Source organism: Phasianus colchicus, chromosome 1, assembly GCF_987193195.1.
Source record: "Phasianus colchicus chromosome 1, bPhaCol1.hap1.1, whole genome shotgun sequence".
In the NCBI taxonomy this organism is placed as follows: Eukaryota; Metazoa; Chordata; class Aves; order Galliformes; family Phasianidae; genus Phasianus; species Phasianus colchicus.
In genome coordinates this window covers 119,650,772-119,666,696 of record NC_143436.1, presented here as the reverse complement: position 1 = coordinate 119,666,696, position 15,925 = coordinate 119,650,772, and the positions used below count along the sequence as shown (strand labels likewise).

Here is a 15,925-nt window from a genome sequence, read left to right as displayed (position 1 = left end):
TGCTTGTCCTTATGAAACTTGATGTGATTGACCTGGCAGAGTTTAAATTTATATTAAGCTCTTGAGCAAATCATAGCTGTGATCGTGAACTACAAAATATTTGGGAAATGATGTAAAGGGAATGATTCTGGAGGAAAAAATCAGAATGAGGAGAACAGTATATCTACCATGTGTGCTTGGCTAGTCTCAATTTTGCTCCTTAGGAGAAAACAATGTAGTATACTCACTGTAGGATACTAACACTCATTTAGGTTTCATTTTTTCATTTGTACTAATGTATTTAATTTTAGGTATTTTATATACTGGGCTCTTTATCAAATCATGCTACTTTCCATATTTTTATACAAAGTACTGCCTTCATTTTCAAAATCTGATTTGAATTATTCTGCTTAGTATCTTAAAGAACATTCTAAGGGTAACTGTTTTTTCATTCATCATAATGGACTTCAGTGAAGCAGACTGGTTTTGTTTCCAATTGCACGTTGTATTTCATATTGCCTTACTCCATCTATGTTCTTGTACTCAGTTTGACCTTTTGTAAAGTACTTCTACCTCACATGGTGTTGAGACTAAATATATGAATATTTGTATAGTGCTTCTCTTTTTTTAAAAGAGAGTGTCAGGTACAGTTCTTCCTGATTCTTCCATTACTTGACTAGCATAAAGCTCTGAATATGCATTTCAAATGCTTCATCTTCAATGCTCTGGAAGCTCAATTCTGTTACTCTTGAATTCCAACAACTTAGATAAACTTAAGTCTTAACTAATTTATAGGCATGGGGGCACAAAAGAAGAAGTAGGCGACCACAGAGAGCAGGATTGATACTGCCACAAAGTTGAAATCTACTCCTAAGAGTTCTTCCTGGGTGTACTGATTGTGTGGGTGTAACACTACAGAAATGCCAAAATGCTTCAAAAGTGGTTAAGCACCCATAGGTGTTTCTAGGCATCTAGACACTTTGGAGATTAGATCTTACTGTCTCAATGTGCAATTCAAAATAAGTGCTGTAAGCTTTCCAAAAGCCTTAATATATTCCTTCACGTAGGTAACTTATAAATACAAAGTGCTTGTCTCCTCCTACTGCTAGGACTTCCAGCTGAACAGCTGTGGCTCATTACTTAATTTGGGTCAAAAAATACTCTTTGATACTGTCTGCTGTGGTAGATACTAAATTTATTTATTAAGTAGGTACACAGTGTAAATGATATTAAGAAATGCTTAGGTTTGTGCATGTTGTGCCATGCAGAACAAGCATTGCCTTAGAGCAGATGGTTGTTGAAGAACTGTCTGTTGAAGAACTGTTCCTGGCCCTTCCTAAGAGAAGGGGCGTTAGGCATGTATGTAAGTGACTTGTGGGCTGTGATCTCTATGTGACAAGCAGCGTGCTATATATCCTACAAGTAATACCCACATAGTTGTGGCTTTGTTGTGGGTTTTTTGGGGTTTTTTCTTTTTTTAGAAAAGGGGCAAGTTAGTGATGGACAAAATAAAACTAAAATGCTTTTGTCTTTCCACAGTACTTTCGCTGTTTCCACTGCTTAAGTTGTGTTCAGAATTACGCTGAGCTGACTGAAGAGAGGGGGCACGTCAAAGTATGCAGCATCTCTGTTTCCCAGAATACATTGGTTGGCTGTACAGCTGGAAGGGTTACACAGGACAGCTTCCAGAGGTGTAGTAGTGCTGCTGGTAACAGACACAAGCTGGTTTTGCCCAGTGTCACAGAAATACTGGGAAGAAGTCATTCTTTGGTGACATAGTGGCATTTCTTAAAAGCATTAGTACATTTGTTACTTACACTGTTGCACATATGCAACACCAGCTCACCAGCAAAAGGTCAGTGAGCAGCTGTGCTGGGAATAGAATAATTCTGAGATGCAAAAAAAAAAAAAAAAAAAGGAATAAATAAAGCTGAGAGCTTCTATTTGCATGTGTTACAACCAGAAAGATTAGCATGGTGGAAGGGTAGCACAAAAATGTGTAATGACAGGGACGAGCACGGATAGGATGGTATTTCACAGGAAAGAAAACATGCTCACCTGTCTCCAAAGATCTAGGCTCAGAGAAAGGACTCCACAGTGGCAAGATCTCCAACCAGAGATCCTTCCCTAGTGGCAGTCGGCCCTTAAATGAGGTCTAAGAGAGGTGCAGCCAGGCTCCAGCCCTTCTTGTCACACAGCAGAGTTGCCTTCATCTGTGCTCCCAGGGCTGACGGGTCCTTTCCCAAGGTGATCAGTCAGTAGTTCAGGCTGTGACTGAGCCGTTCCTATGCAGCATGTGATGCTTTCTGAGGTCTGTTCTTTGAAGAAGTAATTATAAGGCACTGAGAAAGATATCGAGTCTTGAAAGCACAGTTAGGCTTAGATTCAGAAAAAAAATAAAATTAGGACACCATTTTATTTTGTTGCATTATGTGCCTTAAGAAGAAGAGGTTTTAGGAAAAGTTGGTTTGTAATCATATCTAAAGGCAGCAAGAAATAGATTCCTGAAGTACAGGACTAGTTGCTCTCTACTGCTATTTCATGGGGGTTTCTTTTAAGCTAGCTTGAATAAAACTCAGGAGGGGAATAGCGAGGGCAATAGCGGTTCTGACAGCCTAGCACCGGTTGCTTTAGCGTATGCAGTGTTTGAGCTCTCGTACAGCATTTCGTAGTGGCTCGGGTTAAACAAAAGCATTGTTACAGGGCCCGCTGCCGTTGTGCCAGGCGGTGTTACTTCAGGATGATGTAACGAGGCGGTGTGACGCAACACAGCTCTGCAGCACCGCACGGAGGCCTCTTGTGCAAACGGCGCGGAGCTGCAGCGCTGCGTCAGTAATTCTTTCTGAAACTTTACGTGTCCCTGGGAAGTGCCGAGTGCAGGCACAGCTCGCACCGCGTTCAGAAGAAGCGTGAATTTTTTCAGTAAAGTGCTGATTTTGTCCTGCTATATACAAAATCTGAACGGCATCTCGCTGCGTAGCCAGGGCTGGGCACCCGCAGGCTTCCCAGTGGCCGCCCTCCCCTTCTCGCAGCCGTAGCCAGCTATTGCACCAAGCGCAGCCCTCAGAGCCCGTCCCTTCCCGGCCGTACGATGGCGCCTGTGACTGTCTGATGGCAGCCAGCTGCCTGCCAGCCGCGCTGGGCGTCTGTCCTGCTTCAGCTCTGCCACAGCCGTCGTCATTGCCATCGCGGCTCGGCGCAGTGCCCGGTGCTTCCAGCACCGCAGTGTGTGAGCTTTTCAGCTGCAACAGTCAAACGTGTCTGTAAATGGCACAAAGATGCAAGCTCTCCTTATTTATCTTGAAAGGATAAAAAATGACAACCTGAAAAAAGTGCCAAAAAACAAACAAACAAACACAAAAAAAAACCCAAAAGCATTAACAAATGCCACCGATTTAAGTCTTATGTTCTATAATCATAAGGACAATAAAAAAGCATGGGGTAGGCCAGAAGGCAGCTGTTGGCCATTCCAGCTCCCACCCATGGTAGGAGCAAGGCCCGCTGGGCAGCTCTGCATGCCTTTCTCCCACTGGCAGATTAGGGTCCATTTGGTGCGAAGCTGATCTGAAGAGATCTGGAGCACTCAGATGAGTCAGGGCACAGCTCTCCTTCACTGCCTCTCGGCCAACAGTGGTAAAGAAATCAGACGTATGAGACAGGGGCTGTTCTAAACAGAAGGATATTCTCAGCCTTCTCCCCTGCCAACACTGCAGTTAGTTACTGTTTCAGTTTATTTACCATATGATCAAAGGGCCTGAAAAGCTTTTCCTTTCTCAAATGTGCCTTAAGGTTTTCTGTCAGGTTGTATGATTCATTTTTGTTCCTGTTTGTGCTTAATCATCTGTTATTAATCTCAAAATGTTTCATTTACTCTAACTACTCCCCATTCAGAATCGAACACTTCAGCTTTGGGGAGGTTTCATTCCAGGACTTTTTGAAAATCATTTGATATAACGGGTACTGGATATCCAGAAGTAGAACATTTTTTCTTCTCTACTTTTTCCAGCTTACAGTGAAAATGTCACTGATAACAAAGCTTAGCAATAGCTATTTCCCATTTATTCCCACAGTAGTAATTGTGTATGACTCAATGCTTTATAAATCTAAGATGGAGTCACACTTTTCACCAACAAAGGTATGAGATCATAATTATTCCTTCCACAACACTTATTGGCATTGCCATATTCCCACATGGCTTTGGCCTCTCACCTGCCTATCTGATAACACGTGTGTTAATGTGCTGAGCCAGCAGCACCCGTGTGTCCCAGCACACCAAGTGTGTGCACACCTCAGGCACACAGAGTGTCCTACTAATACTGTGGGACTATTAGGTGCTTAAGGATAAGCTTGTGTTTTGTTTCAGAGCTTTAATCTTAAATTACTTCCATTTTCCTGAAGGAGGCAAAATCCTTTCTTCATGTTACTGAGTTCATGCTATTGCTATTCCAGCAGTGTGTATCTTTGTGCAGGAAATTTACTTTTTCAATGACACATTTGCCTCGTAAAGGACTTTTAACTTTTTGTCAAGGTGTCTGTGCAGACACTAATAGCACAGACAACTGGACTCTCCATATTTACCAGTGCAACTTGGCGAGCTGATGGACCGCTGACAAGTTCTTGCACAGACATTTACAGAGCACAAACTCTCCACAATGAAAGGAGCCTACAGATTCTGCATTCCAACTCAAGTGAGGATGAAGAAATAAGGGGCTTCATCAGAGAGACCTTTACTTCCAGAAGCTGTGCTTTGCTTTTACTTTTGTTCCATTCTCAAGTCCTGTAGGTCTAATCGTACATGAAAGTGTCACGTCACAGCATGTATTTTCATGTAAGTTTAGGAAAGAAACTGCTTGAGTCTGTACTGAAGGAACCCACTTTTCATGTCCATATAGTATCTGAGATCTGAGGGTTTCCACATCTCATACACATGTAGCTGCAAGAATTTTGCTTGACACAAAGTTCACTTCTGGATTCACAGTTTTGAAACAATAAATACATAACTAAAAAAAGTTTATACTATTCTACAATTCAAGTCCTACTGAAAACAGAGTTTGCCGCTCAACATAATGATTTGTTTTGTAATGCCCCACCGTCTTGCTTAACTATTTATTAGAGAAGGGAGGGGCTGGCACAGTCCTATTTCAAAACACAATGCTTGTGTAGTCACCAAGGCAGATAGCCCTCAGGGCCATGTGCAACTTCTTTAGCCAAGAAGAGAATAAAAATACCTTTTAACTGTTTGAGTCTTCCCTGGCCCTTCTTTTTCAGGATCTCTCAGGCTGTCCTCCAGCAACGTTAGGTTGAATTACCACTCCTTTCACCTTCATCACGTGTACCAACAGCTTGCAAAGAGGTATTTTTGATTCTTGGAGAAATAAGACAAATGAAATGTGAGCCTACAGAATTATAAGGTAAGCCCTGGACTGTTTTTTCTTTTGTTTTCCCTAATACAATGAGAATTTAAACCAAGAGGATGTTATTTGAAACTGTAGAATAAATGATTAACCTCCCTACCCTGTTACAATTCTTCCAAGCTTGCATAGCACTAAATTATGAAATTAATGTGGAAATTCTGTCCTTAACAACTAAATGTCAAGAAGTCTATTGAGTACTGGTAAACCAAGAAATGTCAATGCTTTTCATGCATTCTCCAGAGGAGAGCAGGGACCTTTGCTCCACACAAGGATCACTCTGCTGTTTGAAATTAAGATCTCTTTTAAGAACTTTTTTCTTTCTACAAATTTGATTTTCTATATTACTATCATTATTTTTTAACAAGGGAAAAAATCTGCAGTTTTGGTCTCAGGCAGCTGTAAAAACTGTGTCTGGAACCTTTCCAAAAAAAATCAGTTTAAGGCCAACACCCCTAATGGAAGATTTCAGACTTGTTAAAGCTGGCAACGTTCTACGAGCATCTGAAAACTTGTATCATGCAAAATGTCACACATCTTCAAAGTGAGGGATGCTGTGCTGCCTGCCTCCAATGATTTAACTGAAGAGATTACCTGAGATATACAACTGCACAGATCTCATTGGCCTTCCAACATTTTCACCAGTTTAAACATATTAGGTCAGCTTTAACCCATTGCCTTTACATAACAACATAATGAGAAAGAATGTAAACAGACAGATGCTCTCCTGACCTTGCAGAGCACAGCACAAGTAGACCCAGCATAAGCCCTTTACATTCCTCTCCTTGTTCCAAATGCACCTCATGCTTCTGCTGGGGGCTTCTTTATGTCAGACACTGTTCTCTGAGATGCATGAAAATACCTGAATACAGAAGTCAGTCATCAGACTGGTAATTTTGAACACATTTTTTGTTACTCTTCTTTGTAAATAGGAACAACTAGAGGCTCTGTCCAAATCTGAGTCCATTCTTCAAGCTACACTGCCAAATACAATGCTTATGTCTCATTTTGTTGTTCAGCATGTGTACTTCCTATTCCTTTGCCATTCAATACCCCATCCTTACCATAATGAACTGCCTCCAGATGAAAAAAGTTGTAATTCTTTCATAGGTTTTCCTTTATATCTTATTTTTCATCATTTTACAGACCCCAGCAAGGTCTATGGCAGAACTAGCAAAATTACATGGTCAAGCATTGGAACAGCCTGCTCAGGAAGCTGATGGAGTCCCCTTCTCTGGAAGTATTAAAGGGAAGTATCAAAATGGCACAGAAGGACATGGTCTGGAGAGAGGACTTGTTAGATCAAGCTAATGGATGGACTTTCAATGGTCTTAGAAAGTCTTTTCCAAACTCTGTGATTCCATGATTCTATGAAAGTGTGCTTTGAAAGACTGCTGATTACATGAAAACTTGCCTCTCTGAAAGAGTGGTTGAGCATTGGAACGGGCTGCCCACAGAGGTGGTGGGGTCATTGCCCCTAGAGGCGTTCAAGAAATGTGAAGATGTGGCACTCAGGGACATTGTTTATTGGGCAATATTGGTGGTAGGTGGACAGTTGGACTGGATGATCTTAGAAGTCTTTTCCAATCTTAATTAGTCTATGATTCTATGACCAAATAAGCAATTTTAGCTGCAATTACTTCAAAAGAATTTAGTGTACTAATAGACAATTCTTCAAGTCAATCATTTTTTCATTACTTCATTCACTACAACTAGCTTTCCCATCACAGGAAAATATTTCTCTCTTATCCCTTTATTCATTTTCCTTAGTACCTAAACTTTTTGCTCCCAAGCATTTCAGCTGCCTGTACACATGGGCAGCCCGATGAACATCTCCAACTCATCTGTCTAAATTTGTCCTAAATTTGGAAACAGATACATGTGGTCAAATTTAACCACACTGCTGAAAAAACAGGAGAGCATCTCTGGTCCTAGAGATAATTATTAGGCTACATCATGGGGTGGCTCTGTATGCCTGAGCTCATTTGGCACTTACGTCTCTGAGGTCCGTGAGCTGAAGTGAGTCAGTAGCTTGGTGCCACAGATATTGGAATGGGCTGTAATGTGCCTGTCTCAGTGGGCCAGCCATTTATTCTGACAAACATCAAGCCAGATGCTGCCTCAACCCCAGGCTTTCTGAAAGCCTGGACATTTCTCCAACCCAGGTTGTACCTTCTAAGCTTTGTATCCCATGAGGAAACAAACCCAGGAGGACTGCTGCTAGGTGCTGAAGTCAGAGGATAGAGCAGGTGACTGTCACAGAGCTCTGTGCTGATTTTATCCTCTATTCAGTGGTGCAAATAACTAGCAGAGCCATCTGAAGAACAAGGAAAACTCTGTTTGAGAAGAGCCTGTGACCATTTTGGTGCCAGAAGAACACCAACAAGAGCTGTGATTTGGAAGAGGGTTGCAAGGTTTTAAAGCATTTGCCCTCTGATACCTATGGATCACACAATGCATAGTGAGACCTGGGCAGCTCTGTAGGCTTGCAATTCCCTATCTGCAAGACAGATAAATGGTATTCATCTCTAATTCGTCCATGCAGCAGGAATTCCAAGCTCTGGTTCCTCTTAATATCCCTTCATACCTTGGAGCATCTTGTATTCTTTCTCTCACTGCATCTGCCCATTCTGTGATTTCTCTGAATTTGATAATGTTGGTTTCTTGGGCATAAAATGACTCAACACCTCATACTGCAGATAAGACATTTTGTGACTTCCAGATGACTTCAACTGTCTTCACTTTGCTGTAGGCAGTTTCAAGGGACTTCACTTCATACATTCAGACTTGTGCATGGCCATATGCCTTTATTACAGCACCAGCAATATCTGGCACTGCCTGTTACTCTACCTGGAACTCTCCACAGGTTTGCTTTCAGCTGGGACAGTTATTTTTTCTTCATAGTGTCTAATATCATGCTGTGTTTTGCTTTGGGAGAAAACAATGTAATTACCACACGTTTTACTTCTTGCTGAGCGGCGCTGTACAGAACCAACAACGTTTCAACTTCTGGTATTGTGCTGTCAATGATGGGGGCTTCAAGGCACAGGGGACAGACCAGGACACCTGACCTGAACTGGCCAAAGGAATATTTCATACAATATGGCATCAAGTGAAAATACTATAAAGCTGAGGGAAGTTGACTGGATGGGCAGCCTCTGCTTGGAGACTGGCGGGGCACCAGCTGCTGGGTGGTGAGCAACTGCATTGTAAATCACTTGTATGGTAAATGCATATTATTATCATTACTATTAATATGTTCCTTTTCTCTCATTTTCTGTCTCAGTAAAAAGTTTTTTATCTTAACCCATGAGTTCTACTTTGTTTCCTCCCTGATTTTCTCCCTCATCCCACTGAGAGTGGGGAGAGAGCGAACAACTATGTGCTGAACTGCTGCCAGGTTAAACCAAAACAGTATTAGCTAATGACAGTAGTTTAACTTATAAATGTAAATTAATGTCTGGACAATCCTTTAGAAATTTTGAACATCCTTATGCAGACTACAAAAATTACAGTTTCTTACTGTCTACCAAACAGCAATAACTACTATAGGACATGTCCTGACACAGCAGAAGGAATGATTTGAAATTCCTAAGTAGAAAAAATCCGAACACTAGAAATATGACTCCATATATTCTTATAGATACCTGTAATTCTTTCCTCTTCTGAAATTCTTTCCTCTACCTGAATTTCTCTATGGCATAAGCCATTAAATCTCACTCACTCGTGAATCAAATGGCTTGGATTCAGTTAAAAATACCAGAAATCCATCTTATCTTGAGCTGAAGAAGTGAAGGGGAAAGGAACCAAATCTGTCCCTTGTGTTTTGATTGTGGTTGATCACATTTTATTGTTTAGAAAGCAAAGCCTGATTTTTAAATTGATTCCACTGTTTGAACATCCAGCTACCAATTTTGGCTACATCTTCATGTATTTTTCAACACAGTAATCACCATTAGCCGATTTGTGTGGATGAGCTGATTGACACACTCTTCATTTTGTGGGGTGACAGCTCTGCATGGTTGTCCAGAATGTGGTTTATCTTTCACATCACTGTCACCACTGCTGAAATGCCCCTCACTGTGCTCACATCCACTGGTTGGTCTCCACAAACATTCACCAAGTGCGGGTGTCATTTTTTTTTCACATGAAAGAATTCAATTCCACACCATTACTTCACATGCACTTTGATTCATCAGATGGCCCCTCTGTCACATGGCAACAAAATGTAATGGGACATTGATGGGAGGGTTCCACCTTTACTGTCACACCACCAACATTCTCCTTGGATGTCGTGGGCCAATATAATAAAGTGGAAGGCATTACTTTTGGAGCAGTCATCATACAAATACTATCATATTTGGACATGTTATGACATAACTTATTTAAATGGTTCAAATTACAGATTAATCCAGTCTGTGTAATTGTTCTGCAGTACTGTACTTCTTCTCATTACTTACCCGGTCTACCATCACTGTCACAATGACAATATTACTAGATGGAGGTGGAGCCAGATACTGTAACTAAGCCTTGACCTCTATGAACAATCCAGCTTTGGTTATTTCTTCAGACCCATTAGCCCATCAGCTTTTAAACCATTAAATATGCTGCATTGATGCTAAGTGAGACTAAGTGAATAGTATGAAGAACTTTACCATAAAGTTCACTCCATGAATTTTTGTTCTCAAGCTTCTTAGCAACACAAGTGATGAAAATATACCTGCCAAGATCTTTTCTCCCTAAGCCATACTTACTGGTGTTAGTTATAGTATTTTATTCTTTATTGAAGAAATGTTGTGTTTTCCATTATTTTAAAGAGGACTGACTTTAACACGATGGGTTGGTTTATTAGTACCTGACTCATCTTGCTTAGCCAAATGGGAATTGGTCCTGACACTCTCCTTTCTGAAATTGCTCAAACATTTTGAGATTTACATTTATTACACTAAATGGACCATCCATCTCCTCCAATGACAGAGGCAGGCAGGAGTGTATTTTGAAGAAGGTAACACTCTACACTTGCCTAGTGAGAAGTACAAGTGTAGGGCATTTTCTACTTGTTAGTGTTCAGAAATACCTTAGGAGGTCTAACAGACCTTTAGTCTGGCAGCTTTTTCTTTATTATGATTACTTATAAGACTCCTGGGTTACCTGGAACTGCTGATCAAATAATATAAATAGAACGACTGCTCACCCCTCATATTTCATCTTCAGATACCCTTTTACAAGGAATCCTTTTCAGTATAACTATCCCAAATACACTGTTCATGAAAAATGCTCCTAGTATAGTTGTAGCTTATACTGTAAACCACCACTTTGGTTGTTAAGATTTGTGCCACACTTCTTCCTAAGTAAAATAATTCTAATAATGGAACTAGCCTTGCTGACAAACCTATCCCAACAAAAGTTCACAATTTAAAACTTGCCCAGTGCTTGTAGACTGAAAACAGCTTTATTTAATCTCCACGAACTACAAACATGCTTAGCTATTGTTCCTACTTTGAAAATGGGAACACTTAACTCCAGCATCTCTCTTCCATTTGCTGATAGAAATATACCTTTGCTTAAACCTTGTTGTTCCTAATGTACTACAAAGCTTCTTGTCCTCTACTTTCCATGTTAAGAGCAGTTTCAGTAGTCATAGGAAGCAGTATAAAAACAAGAATACAAATACTGACGGGTGTAGGGTTTTGAAATCCACATTTGTTCAAAAGAGATGTAGTCTTTGCTACGTATCATGGGTTGCTTGGGTGAATAGCAGAGATATTACTAATAAAAGTATTTCATTCTTCCTGAGTATCACTAATGATTTTGCAGATACCACAAGTACTCTGGTTTTCATATTTAACTACATCCAACTTTTGATTGTTATGTAGTCAGTTTCAAAAGTAGATCACACTCAGCTAACATGAAAAGATGTATTTCTCCAATTATTTTAGTAAGTTAGCAGCCACTACAATTACAAAGTAAACCTTTCTACCACCGCTATGAGCAATCTTCTTTATTTTCCTTATTTATTTATTTTTAATTAAATAATTTCAGGTAAGTATTGAGACATTAGCAATATTATTAATAACTAAAACAGAAAAGGGTATGCAAGAGTTTAGACCCTCGGATAAGAGTATTTCCTCTAGATTATATTAAAAAGTTTCAAATATAAATGGGAGACACAAACATTTATTTATACAAAGGCTGCTCTGAAAGTAATGCCTCCCATTTTATTACATTGGTCCACGATGTCAGGGGTGGATGTTGGTGGTGTGGCAGTAGAGGATGAACCTTCTCACCAATATCCCATTACATTTTGTTGTCATACAACAGATGGCAGCAGAGGGGCAGTGTATGGGAACTGCTGAATCACGGCCTGAACCTCTGATTGACCACCTGAGGTGAGCAATGAGTCAGGTGAAGGTAAATCACCTGTGCTATCGGAAGGGGTGGAGCCTGGCTCCACCTCTCCTAGACCCCATTTAAGAGCTGACTATCATGGAGAAAGATTATTTTTGGAGAATGCTCCTCTTGGAGTCTTCTCAGTGAGCCTAGGACAAGGGTAAGTTTTCCATCTGTTTTTCTTTGGTGTTATAACTTGTTTAGCCTAACTTCCCTGTATATTTCTTAATTATAACATCTGTATATTCATTGATTATACAGATGAAATAGCACCTGCCATGGAAGTGCATATGAAGCAAAGGTGTAAACAATTGCACCCATTGATGTTCACTGACGCCTGACAAACGCTTACGGAGACCAAAAGTTACGTCAGCACAGTGAGGTGGTGGGTGGTGCATTTCAGCACTGGTGACAGCAACAGTGTGTCATCTCCACTGGTGCAGATTCTTACAACTGCAGCATGCAGGCTCTTGTTTACTGCTGGTAATTATGCTGGTAACTATGTTAAAAAGTGTTTTGTAGTTGAGAACTTGCTCTGTTGAATGGTGGTACTGTGCTCCTTAGACGTGCGGCAGTTTCCATGCAAGCAAATAGGAGACATTACTTCTGGAACAACTTTCATAAAGCTGCTCTGAAAGTATGTTAGCAAAAGACCATTCCAGGAGAAAGTAGAACAACCCCCCCTCCCACTTCCCTTTCTAACCCCACCTTTAATTTTCCTCCCTCACTGTGGCTGCATAGGAAAACCTTGAATACACCAACAGGCTCAGAATACTCTTTTGTACTTGGCAGCTGATTTAACACCAAATTGATGACTCATCACCAGTTGATGGGTTTGTCCACCATGAGAGGAAACATCATAATGTCGCTAGCTGATACTACAACTCAGTGAGGTTGTAGATGAAAAAGCAAACAGATCTTACATAAAGGCCTACAAAGCAGCCAACAGAAAGCTGACTACCCCAAACATTTCTGTAACTTACAGCAGTTAGCAGTGGTAGAGCTAGAGCTTCAGAAATTTGGTAGTTTTACTTGGACATTTGTCATGCCAAGCATGTTGTTGATAACCAGGAAATAAGGCAGAAGATAAACAGAAAGGAACTGAGACTGAAAATAGCTTTTTACTAATCAGAACTTGTCTGCAGATCAATTATCAGTGACATGGGTGCAAGCATTAACAGCCATAGCAACTTGCAGCCACACCAGTTTTTCATGATGTACAGGGCTGGTAATATGCACACATACTCTTTTTGAGAAAACCTAGACGGAACCTGAGCAAAACAGCAAAATAAATAATGTAATAAGTAAGAAATTACTGTGTAGCTTTGGAATTAATCCAGTGACAAATGAGTTTGAGTAGAATCCAAAAGGATATTTCAGCAAAAGCCACAAGCTCAATTGGTGAGAGCAAAGTCAGATATAGCAAGGTTGGTTACTTCTGAGTGACAGGCCCTAAAACAAGTTTTAGGGAAAACTAAAAACACACTGGACCACAGATGAACTAGAATCAAAAGGTAAGAGCTCTGTTTGTAGGCTGTAGAACAACTGAACTACAAACTAACATAGAAGCATCTTCTGTCTCTGTATTAAATCTAACCCAATCTCATCTCTAAGGTCTGAAATCCTACTGCTTATATATTTTTTTACCATTTGTCTATTGCACTCCAAAAAGTGCAAGTTACATAAACATCTGTGCAAATACATTACTGTATATTTTTATAAAGTGGTGCAAGCACTCTTATTTTATCTACAGCTTTCAAGCTGTTCCTGCTCTTGGACTCCCTCATTACATGTGAGAGAAGAAATGGCTGTGAATATCAGTTGTTTACATGGCTTCCTTTCTGGCAACTTAAGAAATGGGAGTTTCCCCATTCCTGATCATGCCAAACATACAGGCTGACATCAAAAACATTAGTAGCTGGGAACAACATTTAGGTGATAAATAGATCAGGACAAGTAGTCTCTCCTTAATGACTCAAAAGCAGCTGTACCTGACTCTTGAGCAGCAAGGAAAAAGGAGATAGAGGTGAAACGGTTATATGCTGACAGGATGAATAACCAAGAATGATGAGAAAAAAGTTAATATTTCTATTTTCACAAAACATCTGGTGATATGCCTTCCAATGGCATCACAGCTTTTTTTGATGCCTCTTCTTCTAATGACCTAATGTTTGGATATGGCGAATATTTGAGGGTAATGTGCCACGTATTTTGGACTTCCATTCCTCAGCTGAATGACTAATCTGTACGTTCTCACAACTAAACTGTTTGTGGGATGCCCTGCTGTTCATTATTTTCTATGCACCTTGAATTTGTTGGAGAAAAAGAAGGCTTCAAATGCATAAAAGCATGAAAATGGAAGGTACCTCTGCAGAACATCTGGTCCAATTCCTGCTCAGAGCAAGGTCTTGAGCTACAGCAGGTTGCTTGAGGCTTTGTGCAGTTCTGTTCTGAGTATCTCCAGAGACAAGAGAATTCACCAGTTTGATCTGGTTTAAGGTACTTTTTTCCTTCTCATATTCCAGTTTGTGCCACTGCCTCTCCCTCTGACACTGAACACCCATGAGTAAAGTTGATGATGTCTTCACTCCCCTCATGAGGTATTTATGCGCAGGTAAAATCCTCCTGAGCCTTCTTTTCTTCAGCCTGAACAGTTCCAGTTCTTTAGCTTCTTGTATATCAAATGCTCCAGTACCTTAACCACTTTAGTAGGCTGGCCTCTATAAAATATTGTATAATAAAGGACATTAGAGGCAAGTCCCAGCCATGGAACTTACCATTGCACATGTGAAAAACAATAAAAACTATGACCTTTTTAAAAAATCTCTGTATGAGATCTGACTTGCTATTGATTATGAATCAGTGAACATCTTTCTCTGCTCTTGCCTCCTTGGCCTCTTTCATCCTAACAAGAATATTAACTTATTTTATATCAGGCTTATAGTGAAGACTTACAATTCTCTTAAAGGTAAATATTTTAGAGACCTGTCCTGCAATACAAGGTTGTGCTGATTCTATGAAAGCTTAACTAAAACTCTGGTGAAGTGAACCAAAATAAATTTGTTTTTGAAGCATAATGACTTCTCCTCTGTTCACAGTACCACGGTCAGAGTACACATTTGCCGTGTAAGAATTTCACAAGCAATCCCAAATTACTTTTAAAGCTACAGCACAGAAGTACAGCTGAGTCAATGCTGAGCCCAAAGCATAAACATGCCCAACATAAACACTGTGTGTGTGCTGCTCATGTCCAGATAAGTTGTGCTTGCATCAGTTGATAAGAGTGACAGTCAGTTTACTTCCACTTTACTCCAATGGTGAGAATAGCACAAGAAGCAGTCTCCTCAAGCCCCGATCATGTAGTTACATGAATTTACTTCTTTGTTGCCATGAGGCTGCTTGTGGTATGTAATTTCTGATAGCTTGAACGCTCTAGGCTGCATCTCTCATGGATCAACAGTGATTGTTTTCTTTTGAAACAGAAGAAAATCTGATTAACTTTTAGGACAAGGAGCAAAAAACACTGCCAGCCAAGCACGCAGTTCTTGACAGAACGTTCCTCCAAATGTTCTTCAGTCTATGAAAGGAGACCCTTCCCTAATTTTCTCCCATTTCTGTCTCCTCACGTGAGCAGCACTGGGCCAAGGCACCATGGCTGCCTTTTAGATAAGTGCCAGTAGCCCTGGGGGTAGCACTGCTTTCATTGCGTGCGGGAGCTGCTTTCCCCACCGAAATCTGTGGCCCCTCTGCTTAATTGTTATTACTGTTAGCAATACCTGCGGGGTGCAACCGCACCCGGTGACACAAGGCCACCCGAGGCCCCCTAACACCCATCGCTCCATCTCTGCACCCCAAAATCCCCCCATATCCGCACCCCGGGACACCTCGGCCAGGCCGGCGGCAGACCGAGGCCCGCCGGGCAGCATCACAACAAGGCCGGGCCGCGGGCCTGCACCGCGGGATAGCGGCCTTAGGGCGGGGGAGGCTCCGGTATGGAGGGGCCGGGCCGGGAGGGGGTCCCCGGGACGGCCGCTCCGCTCCGGGGGAGCACGCAGAGCCCCGAGCGGCGCTTGGCGGCCGAGCAGCGGCGGAGGCGGCGGCAGGAGGAGCCGCGGGGAGCCGAGCGCCGCCGCGCCGCGCCTCCC

The 15,925-nt window shown here is 41.3% G+C and overlaps 2 long non-coding RNA genes across 2 annotated transcripts; one reads left to right on the top strand and one right to left on the bottom strand.

Moving 5' to 3' along the window:
- The first annotated feature begins 2,625 nt into the window (after nt 1–2,625).
- On the top strand, nt 2,626–8,867 carry LOC149919989 (uncharacterized). Its single transcript, XR_016459835.1, has 3 exons — nt 2,626–2,807; nt 5,248–5,390; nt 6,537–8,867. It is a non-coding gene; the product is annotated as an uncharacterized LOC149919989 (long non-coding RNA).
- LOC149919988 (uncharacterized) lies at nt 2,788–15,888 on the bottom strand. The gene is made up of 3 exons (XR_016459839.1): nt 14,147–15,888; nt 5,208–5,344; nt 2,788–3,302 (listed from the first exon to the last, which is right to left on the bottom strand). It is a non-coding gene; the product is annotated as an uncharacterized LOC149919988 (long non-coding RNA).
- Between the last annotated feature and the right edge of the window lie 37 nt (nt 15,889–15,925).